The sequence below is a fragment of the Homarus americanus genome, unplaced genomic scaffold, assembly GCF_018991925.1.
Source record: "Homarus americanus isolate GMGI-L3 unplaced genomic scaffold, GMGI_Hamer_2.0 scaffold59578, whole genome shotgun sequence".
In the NCBI taxonomy this organism is placed as follows: Eukaryota; Metazoa; Arthropoda; class Malacostraca; order Decapoda; family Nephropidae; genus Homarus; species Homarus americanus.
In genome coordinates this window covers 4101227-4113248 of record NW_024712913.1, presented here as the reverse complement: position 1 = coordinate 4113248, position 12022 = coordinate 4101227, and positions in this window count along the sequence as shown.

Below are 12022 nucleotides of genomic sequence, written 5' to 3'. Positions count from 1 at the left end.
AGACCAAATTCAGCAAAAGGTTCGGAAATGTTATTCAGTAAATAATCTAAAACATATCACTGTGTAAACCCCCAAGTGTAAGTCATATGTGAGTACCTCCATGAACCTGCCAGTAAACTATGTCAGCCACAATAACTCGGGAAAGTTGGCCGACAGTAACAGCAGTCAACTGTCAGCGGGGTTAGTGAGGAGCCAACACCAATTAGTGACGACTCTTCCTGTTAATTAACCTGTGTCTTGTTACTCAGGGATTGTCATCTCTGGGGGGACGACCCACGTAACTAACACACCAGCTTCCGGGAATAAACTTTTCACGACAGGAGAATGACTTAGTGTGGTGGAGTGAGGCGTGATAGAGGGTAGCTTGGCTGTTAGGCACTAAGTCTCTCCCTCCATAAACAACGTCTTTAACAAGTGACAGATAACGTCGCAGTGTAATAAAATTCCTTCTCAGGTAGCGTAGAAAGTCTTAAATTAAAGTTTACTGCATTAAAACAAGATATATGATCACTGTCGGAGGAATTTTAAGAGTAAACACCAGACACCACTTCATCAGCCACACATCCAACGATACAAAGAGAATCTAACAAAATAATAACTAATAATTGATAAAACTTTAATTGGTGATATTTCAACCTATTTCACTGCACGTAACATCAACTCAACAAATTAGACATAATATCTGCGGACTTATTAATATATCAACTTCCTCACTAATGTTTATACCAGACTCCTCGAAATAGTAACAACGCTAATCAGCTTAACACAAAGCCTCTCACTGGTGCTGCTGTTGTGTATTAAAAAATGTGTGTATTGACGAGGAAGATTCTATTCACCCATGGAAATATATTTAAGCTTCGATATCAATATTTCATATATAGATATACAAACAATAGCAATGTTGACTTAATCCCCTCGAGAAAATATGTGAGTTACCGAGAGAAAATGCCACATATTTGACTGAGACTTTGTGATGGTAGATATTGTTGTCATAAGCGGCCAACTATCTGTCACAGATGGGGTTTGGTGACGATAATCCATTTCTCTTACAAGTTATGATGCATACACACTCACACATGTATGTATGTATGTATGTATGTATGTATGTATAGGTATGTATGTATGTACAGTATATGTGTGTGTGTGTGTGTGTCCTTACTGCAAATCGGGTGTGCACGAGAGAAAGAGAGAGGGCACAGGGTCACCTCAGCGAGAGGTAGCAGCAGGCAGGTCTACGGGTCATCGACCTCACCAGTCTTCGGGCGTACAAGAGAAATGCCTCGGTGACAGCTGGGATGAGAGCGCTCCACCCATATGTATAACCCTTGTAGTTTCCCCTCGATAAGAAACAAAACAAATATTCCCCCGGTGTTACAGCTTCACAACTGAGAGTCTTCATACCAGCAAAGTTGTCCTTATAGTTAGTTTAATTTGTCAATTACTCCAGATTTATTTAGCTAAAGATCTATGGGCGAAACCAAACTAACTCGCTCTTGCACCACATCACACATACACACACACAAACATCTCCTAGCAGAACCATCTCCTGGGCTGGCTAATGTCTCAGGTCTACAGCCTCAGAGAAGAGACCACAAAACAAACTGAGACAAAAGGATGCTTCTCCCTGGTTGCTTAGGCATATTTACTTACGCCAGCGGGGTCGGTGAGTGGGGCGGTGCCTGTATGTATGTATCTCTTTATGTATTTCTCCAACCTAACAGAAGAACGGAAATAGTTGTAGTGTTCTGTGTGTGTGTGTGTGTGTGTGTGTGTGTGTGTGTGTGTGTGTACTCAGGAGAAGGGCTGGACGAGTATTCAGAAGACAGGATAAACTAGTACTCAAAGGGAGAATCTTCGTGTTTGTTCCACATGATTGAGTTTGTGTATTTATCCTTGACAATAATTTAACCAAAGACTCTAATATCAATGTCAGGAATTTCTTAAAAAAAATTGGTTCATCTATTAATATTTGTTCATCAAAGACAACAAAGGCTATAAGAGGTGAGCTGTTTACTCCAATACTCAAGCTTGAAAAAAAAAGGCAAAAAATATCAGAAAAAAATGTATTCCTCGTCTAATTTGGCTTCAAATTATTATAACTTTTCACCTCCATCAGTAACCCCCTCAGCTACACCGTAAAGATCAGGTATAGAACAGGAACAAAACTCGACTAACTAAGTCCCATAACATCTGCTGTCTGGTGTAATGGTGTAAGTGGGGGGGGCTAGCGAGAGATAGACACTTATGTGTTCATTATTGAGGCCATCAGGGTGTGATAGCAGTGTCATGCTTTGGGTAGTCGCTTCAGAGAGGCGTTAACTATCACTGGCCAGGGTAGACAACGATTTGATTCCTCCACTGTAAGTGACACGTAGGCTTCAACCTTCCCCCCTGTACGTGCCCTCAATTACGCACTCACCACCATACTCCTTACCAGTAAATTCTATAACGGGTTCACAAAAGAACTAAATGAACCTTAACCTTCATTTGGATTCCAGGAATGCAGATAAAACAGATTGAATAAACGTAACAGTGACACACAACACAACACAACAACACAATGAAGCTGAAAGAAAAAAAATCTGTGTTGTTTGAATCGGCAGACAAGTTTATGTTTAATATTTTACATACAGTCAATAACGTTTGACTCATCTAAGTTACGATGATAACCTTGAGAGAACGAGTTAGATAAATGTTTTACTCTGTATCAATGAATTCACACAAGTGTTCAATTGGATCGATGTATTCTCAGTGGAGGACGTGGGGAATGGTGTTGCTTCGGGTTCACGAGTCTGAATCTCGGGGCTCGTGAAGCAACAGGCGAGACGTCTGGACTTTTCACCCTGACTTGTACAAATTGGTGCAGTTTCCAGTGACTTAAAACTAACAGTGATCAACAAAGATGAAACCACAATACAATATACTCCCATTAAAAAAAGTAATGCTCTATTGGGCCTAAATACAATAAAAACAACAATATGAATAAAAAATACATCTTAATTAACCATCAATACAAAAAAACTCACAATACCAATAAAACAATAATACATTTAAAACTACAAAACAAGAGAATCCACATAAAAACACAATACAGCAGCACTACATAATATAATAAGAACTACAGTATACTCACACACTCTGCAAAACTATAAAACTTTCAATACAATAAAGTTCATTATACAATAGAACAGCAATTGAATCAAGCAATTGAATACCCACATTTCACTAAATACCACAAATGAACATTACAATGGAATTCACTAGACAGTAACACTCGCAGTTCCATAAAATTTACAAGAAAATAAATATAAATATCTATAAAAAAGGACCCCCCAAAAAATCAGTGAATATCTGAACACAACATTACAAAAAGGGGAAAAATGGCGACTTTCTTCATTTGGGATTTTTTTTTTTAGATGCTAAAATTTGTGGTGTTGATTTTTTTTTTTTTTTGTAGTTAGTAAAATTTGGGAAAGTTTTTGTATAGGGGAGTAACTGAGACATGTTGATGGTACTAATATGTACAAAGTTCCCGTATCAATATTGTTCCTGGTATCAGTATTGTTCGTCGTATCAGTCTTGTTCCTCGTATCAGTATTGTTCCTCGTATCAGCATTGTTCCTCGTATCAGTATTGTTCCTCGTATCAGTATTGTTCCTCGTATCAGTATTGTTCCTCGTATCAGTATTGTTCCTCGTATCAATATTGTTCCTCGTATCAGCATTGTTCCTCGTTTCAGTATTGTTCCTCGTTTCAGTATTTATTTTCCTTATCTGAATTTCTGAGTCTCTTTCTGCCTCATTAGCAGGTGTGACGTCACGCTTAAGCCTGGTGACGTCGATGGCCCAATTAAGGTAATGTCTTTGGTGCGCTTTTTCAAATACAATTGTGACATTAAATTTGTACAATATTTTATTTTTATTTTAATGTGACTTATAAATTGTATATATAAAACGAAAACAGAAAATTGAGATAAAATTGGATGTTGCCATTTAGGACTGAAAAAAATACAACAGGAATTACAGTATGTATGTATGTATGTATGTATGTATGTATGTATGTATGCATGTATGTATGTATGTACAGTATGTATGTATATATGTATGGCTAGATTCTAAAAATATAAATACAACTGATAACTTAGTGTGTTTACCAGACTTATAGTATACTTACAGACAGACAGCAAGACACAGACAGACACAGCCAGACACAGACAGACACAGACAGACCCAGACAGACCCAGACAGACACAGACAGACCCAGACAGACAGACAGACAGACACCAGACAGACCCAGACAGACACAGACAGACACAGACAGACCCAGACAGACAGACAGACAGACAGCCAGACACAGACAGACACAGCCAGACCCAGACAGACAGACAGACACAGCCAGACACAGCCAGACACAGACAGACCCAGACAGACAGACAGACACAGCCAGACACAGACAGACACAGCCAGACACAGACAGACAGCCAGACACAGACAGACCCAGACAGACAGACAGACAGACACCCGGACTTTTATCATTGACGAGAAGACATTAACACAAATATCAAAAAGGTAATATAAAATAAACTGTCAGGAATAACAGCCAAAGGTCAATGACAAGAGGAGGGTAGGGGTGAGGAGGTGGGGGGTGGGGTGTGGGGTGTGTGGGGGTGGGGGTGAGGGGTGGGAGGGTGTGGGGGTGTGTGGGGTGGGGTGTGGGTGTGGGGGTGGGGGGGTGGGAGGGGGTGGGAGGGCGGGGGGGTGGAGGGGTGGGGGGTGGGGTGGGGTGGGGGTGGGGGGGTGTGGGAGGTGGGGGTGGGGTGGGAAGGAGGGGGTGGTGGGGTGGTGGAGGAGGGTGGGGGGTGGGGGTGTGGGTGTGGGGGGGGGGGTGTGGGGGGTGGGAGGGCTGTGGGGGTGTGGGAGGGGTGGGGTGTGATGGTGTGTGGAGGGATGGGGTGGTGGGAAGGAGTGTGGGGGGGTGGGTGTGGAAGGAATGTGGGGTGGGGGGGGTGTGGTGGGAAGGTGGGTAGGGGAGGTGGGGGGTGTGGGGTGGGTGGGAAGGGGGTGGGGGGTGTGTCACGGAGTCACTACCTATCTACCATCACTGTCACCCACTGCAGAAGCTCAACCTCCAAGCCATCTCACCTCACCCTCCACGCCCTCACCCACCTCCATGCCCCTCAGACACCTCCCAACCTCAGGTGTGTCATGTCGCCTCCGTCAACACGATGGTCTTTTATCTTCCTCTTAATGCAGTTATAGCAGGACTGTCCTCGATAACTCGGATAGTTCACTTATGGCTTTCTTTAGACTGGCACTTACTGGTACACTATTAATCTTTCAGCCTTCTTCCCGCTGTAATGCAAGGCGATAGCAATCAACAAACACACACACACACACACACACACACACACACACACACACACACACACACACACACACACACACACACACACACTTTTACTTGGTTCATTAACACCTGTCTCATCACACACCCTGATACCATCTACCATCACCATGTCCACCAGCAACTCATCTCAAGTTAAACATCTTCAGGCACTCAACATAAGTCTTACATCAATAAGTTAGAAGAACACAGGATAAGTATTTATTTAACTAATACAAAAGAAACAAAAAAAAAGGAAATTAGAACAAAATAATTAGGATATAAAGTTCTATTCACTGACAAAAAAACGAAATCTCGGTGCTTCATCCATCGTAGAGTTTAAGTGGATCTTCTCATTTCTCACCCACTCTGACTGAAGCGTAGGATCCATTAATCTCTTACAACGAGGAAGGTTCATCTATGATCCGGTTGACGGCTCAAAATTCATTATAATAAGTTACAGAGGACAAACAGAGGACAAACAGATACAGAGGACAAACAAAGGACAAAGAGATACAGAGGACAAAGAGATACAGAGGACAAACAAAGGACAAAGAATACAGAGGACAAACAAAGGACAAAGAGAGATACAGAGGACAAACAGATGCAGAGGACAAACAAAGGACAAAGAGATACAGAGGACAAACAGATACAGAGGACAAACAGATGCAGAGGACAAACAAAGAGGAGAGGACAAACAGATACAAACAAAGAGAGATACAGAGGACAAACAAACAGATGCAGAGGACAAACAAAGGATAAAGAGATACAGAGGACAAACAGAGGACAAACAGATACAGAGGACAAACACTTACAGACGACAGTTACAGAGGACAAACACTTACAGACGACAGTTACAGAGGACAAACACTTACAGAGTACAAACATTTCTCTTATAATACAACCGTGACTTCATAACCTAAACACTAATACCTATATCAACATTCACAGCTTTAATGTGACTATAAGGTTTGTCTTTATTTACTTTTAACTCTTTTAAGATAATAGTATAAGCTGTAACTTAAGGATAGTGATTTAAGCTTAACTCCTCAAGGGGTTAGTACGGAAGCTAACATATCAATCCCATATAAAGTTTCCAGGTCTTGTGTTTATTTGTGAAGGTCATGTCTTGGATTGGGACTTTACGTCAGTGAGAAAAAAATCATATCAGTTTTATGACAATATCTCTCAAAATACAACTGGCTAAAGACGACCAGAAACTCCTAGTAAATAACGATAAAATTCTCGATCTTTGCTTCTGTTTTGCTCGTGGTAACTTTATAAATTAACCTGTAAATGAACTCAATATAACGTACACCTGTTTAGCCATTATTATATACATTTGATGGTGGGTTTATTTCGGAGTATGAGTTTAGACAGCAACTGGGATAGGCGAGTGAGGGAACATGTTACAGTTTGTTATGAATTTCCAATCAGTGTTTTTCTCCAAGGAAGTATTTTATATGACTGTCAACAATAGTGAAATCATAAATGTGCCAATACACCTTTTCACATATTCTTTGAGACATTGTTACATAACTATTTGACAAATTTCATAACCGAATGACAGACGGAACATATATCGAATGACAATCTAAAATAACTGTTGGTGGTATGTCATTCTCCAAGTGTTACATTCTCAAACTGTATGTAGACTGTCGGTTTATTGTTCACGTCTGTCAACTTCATAACTTATATCAATCACTTCCGTTAGCATGAACGAACAGTTATTTTAGATTGTCATTCGAACTGTGTTCTGTCTGTCAATTAGTTATGAAATTTGTCAAGTAGTTATGTAACAATGTCTCCACGGATATGTGAAAAGGTGTACTTATTCATCCGGATATACAGTATAATACTACCATCATGTCTTCAGTATTAAGAACGTTCTCTATCGTATTATCAACAGTAGGTATTATCATAGATAACCATAAAACCACGTGAAAGATAACGATTATTTTATTTTATTTACATCACTTTATGAAGAGAAGTATTCCCTCATCCCTGTATAAACAAATCAATATTTATGTACCGAATTTTCTTCGGTGAATGATACTGCATCAGTCAACGTATCCGGGTGGACCATCTTACCCAAGTGGGCGGCGCCAGCACCTGCGTCACAGCCTGGCCAACGCCACACAGCACGTGGTGAAGGGACAAAAGGGGCGGAGAGCAGCCTCCATGTCCCGCCGCCGCACGTGCTCTCGCCCTCCCTCCATAACAGCCTCTTATCCGACTAATCACCGATAAGATCCTCTCGTGGGCGGGGAACACTGCGGCCACACAATGGCCCTGGAGATAGACCACGCCGGGAGAGCCAAGGCGTTCCTCAAGGGCCCTCTCGACTTCTTGCCGAGGTAGTCATTCTCTTTGGGCGTTTTACAGCGCGCCTGAGCCAAGAGGGACACGCTTTTGATGCGGCTTTCCCCACCCGTGCCTTCCCGGTGCTTGTGGTGCTCCCGCCACGATTGTCCTTCTCCCTGAGTGTCTCAGGACATATGAGCATTCACAGAGTGGTGCTCAAATACCCTCAGGGAAGTGCAGCTAATTTGCCAGATAGTGGGAATAGATTAATTGGTCATATACATAAAACTAACTCACGGTATTATATTAAATTATTTATACCTGATGCGAAGTTGTGGTGTTACAGTAGACTACCAGTATAAACCATCTCCTCATAGCAACAGTCATTAAGTTTTTCTTCGCCAATAATTACTGTGTTGACCGATGAGTGAGAACCCACATACTGGTAAACATATTCACATAGGTGGGTGTAAAGATGCTGCTCGCTGACTGTTGACAACTGTATGACAACTCAACCCAAGGAACAGTCAACTGGCGTCAAATAATAACAACGGGTGCACAACATACAGTCTGGGTGCACAACATACAGTCTATGGTTGATTCTGAACAACCAGTCAGTTAACTGGGAAGTAATTGAAGGACCTGACCGGGACCAATTTATAATTATCAGTACTTATTAACATTCAAATTACAGTTCATAGTGTAGACTAGTTAAACAAGTACTTTACAAGGGACAACAGAGTACTGCACCGTGGACTGCACCTTGGAGTATATCATGAACTGTACCGTGGACTGTACCGTGAGTATCTCAGTGGAGTAGTGGAGTGTACAGTCAACTGCCTCAACAACTTCTCGAACACAGATCAATTAAGTGTTTCAGTTGGCCAGACGTCAAGGTGAAATTGGCTCTTGTGTGGAGTCGCTTCGTTTAGCAAGTCTGACTTTGATCTTGTCAGACTGTGGTCGAGCGAGAGGCCGGTCCACCACGGTAACATATGTTGGCTTAATTCCTCCTCTGTTTTTCTTTATAGTTGTGTTTGATATTATGAGAGAGAGTTTCCTTTTATCTACGTCTATTATGATTTTCTTTATTATGTTTGCAACTCCCATTCCCTTTTACCTATCTGTTTGACGACTTCTTCACCTGCTTCATAATTGTCACTCACTGCTACCTTCATTGTTAAAACTGACTTAGGAGTTAACTATCATGATTATTATCTCTATAAAAATAATATTAACACGAAATACAATACCCAGATGATGAGGTAAACTTGTAAGAATGAAATACAAAAAACTTTACAATGAAATATCTTAAACTCTCTATGGCAGTATGGCGAACATTTGTGATTTTTGGCAGTGATAACCCGCAGAAATATCTATGTATTTTGTTCTCTCTGAGGTATACATTAAAATCTAAGTTATTTTACATCACTAAACTACCCAAACAACAGACCACAATGCATGTTTATTTTAATGTCATATTGTCTTAGTCTAGATCAAGATTAAGATTTGGATAAGTTTACCCTGTAATTATTTTTTTGCCGTTTTCTCTTTTGTATTTATTACCAACGTAAATTATTATAGTAATATACATAATTACTAAAAGAATAAGTAGTCAGCAAGGTTGGCGACACACCTGTCAGTGCTGTGGTTGGACTACCTGGTGCATGATAACACTAACAACATATACTTTGTGAGTAAATAAAGCCATCAAGTGAATGTACTGTATGTATAAGCGTTTACGAGCACAGTCTGTCTTCATCAGAATGTTAAACCAATCGGATATATACGTGCGCCCCCTTTAACACAACGACAGTTTATCATTATCGACGACGACATTACTGCATCAAACATAACGAGTTTTTCTACTGAAGTGAATATTAACTCAGTAACCCAAACAACCATAGCGTCCAGAATGGTGTTCAAACGTGAGTGTGTCAGGCAAGAAGATGAGACAGACAAGAGGAGGAAGAGAAGAGAAGGGAGGTAAAATAGGGGGAGTGGAGAGAGAGGGGAAGGGGAGAGAGAACGGGAGAAGAGGGAGAGGGGGAGAGGGAGGGAGAGGGGAGAGGGAGGGAGAGATAAGGGGAGGGGGAAAAGGGTTTTGGGTGAGGATTTGAACGCTGAGAGAGAGAGAGAGAGAGATTCAGCACAGTTACAGTACAAAGGTGCGATTAGCGAGGAAGAAATACAAGTTATTATACTACGAGAAGTTGATGATCTTTACAGAGGTTGGGATGGGGCTGTTCTCATAGTGATCAGGACGCGTACAAAAGGGTTGGTTACGCTCTATTAACTTACAATACCTTGAGCAGCTCTCCAGAACCAGGGTGTATCTTTTACCCGGGGACGAAAAATACTCCCACCTCCCCGCCGTAATTGGTGATAGTTCTCCTGCTCCGCCATTTCAGAATTAACCAACCATGGTGACCGAGTGAATATTTTTGGTCACGTCTGATTGGCTACTGATGATCGGTCTCCCGAGAACACCTACGTAAGAGAACCTTGATAGAGGACACATGGCTGACCGTGTTGATGGTAGCACCTTGTAGCCAGGTTAATGAACAGGCGCAGGTACTACCGGAAGTGCGTGCGTGATTGTGGGAGGGACCGCAGTGCGTGGCAGTGGGTGCATTCTGGTTAAAGTTCTACGTTTTATGACGATAATTAAATCAATGTAACAACTCTACCTTAGGGCAAGTCTATCAACATGTTCTTGAACAGCTGCTGGTAAACAATCTATATGTGACTCAAGACCAGATATATTAGCGTCTTTATTAAGTCATCATTTCAAGCACCACTTCTTAGAACGAGTAGTGTTGGTGTTCTTGTGTGTGTGTGTGTGTGTGTGTGTGTGTGTGTGTGTGTGTGTGTGTGTGTGTGTGTGTGTGTGAGCGAGAGAGAGACAGAGAGAGAGAGATAATATTAGCATTTACGCTCAAACTGAACAGGTTCACGGAAGTCCAACATCACATCTGGACCCGGCCTAACCTAACCTAACCTAACCTAACCTAACCAAGCACCACCAAACACAGGTACAGCAGCTTGTTGTCTATCTCAGAGATACTCGAAGCCTCAGTGAAGTGAGGAAGATGCACCAGGAAGTCTCAGACATTAACAATTAAATACACAAATAGCAATAAAAATTATAACCAATACAAATTAACAATATAAACAAGCGATATATTGTATAATTAATATATATCTGTCCAAGTAAAGTAATTCAATGTAAATGTAAATAAACAAATACTTCAATATTTACGGATGACAGGTCTTATTCACAACCAAGATTGTAACCAGTTTTATGATTTTTTTTTTAACAAAGAAATTCGAGTGTTGTACAAAGTTCCTCCTTTTAACCAGAAATATTATATGAATATAGGGCACCAGAGTACTGATATATCCTTTTAATTCGCTATAACATTCGTGGTAAGTGTTCCGTATATGAAAAGTGTATCTAATTTAATATAGTTTCGTTTGTGTATGGATATGTTTTTAATACAGCTGCACATTATGAGATAAATACTCGGAACTCTAAAACATTTCAAAACTCTCATTTATTCACAATTGCAGATTATTGTTAATGATGAAGCGTAAAAAAGTACAAATAAATAAATTGCTCGCTTAACAACCCTTGATATGTGTTAACGATACGTGAAGAGACCAGATTTATAAAAACAAAATATAAAATAAATTTACTTTAGACTTCCATGTATTTCAGAATCCAGTAACAATATTAATTCTTATAAAAACGACCCATCTTATTTTTCAGACCAAATTTGATGCATCTTTACAACACCGTCATAAAAGTTTACATAATGAGTCTCCTTACACCGCCCTCTCCTACTGAGGTGTTCCTCGAGCCAGATACTGTGAGAAGTGGTGACAGTATACCTCAAGTATACTGTACAGCACACCATTACACTAAGACAGTACAGTACTCACCTCAGACACACTCGCTTCGCCACATCTGTAGAGAAAATATATGTTTAGTTGGAATGAAGGAAATAAGAATGTTGACAATAAATTATCCACTTTCATTTACTCTTCCTTCCCAAGTTGAATATAATTTGACATATTTCCATTACATTTGTGACTTAAACCAATTCTACGTTAAGATTTGGTCTAGTATTAAATAAACCTTTGAATAATTATCTAAAATTATAATAAAATAACGCTAAACGGCCATAACCTGTGTAAAAAATATTGTTGGTTAAAATAATCTAAAAAGCAACAGGATGCTACATACATGTCATTAAGTAACGCCTCACAAAGATGAATTTTCTTAAAAGGGCAAAACAACAAATGTACTAAAGACTGCCCCTCGCCTCACACG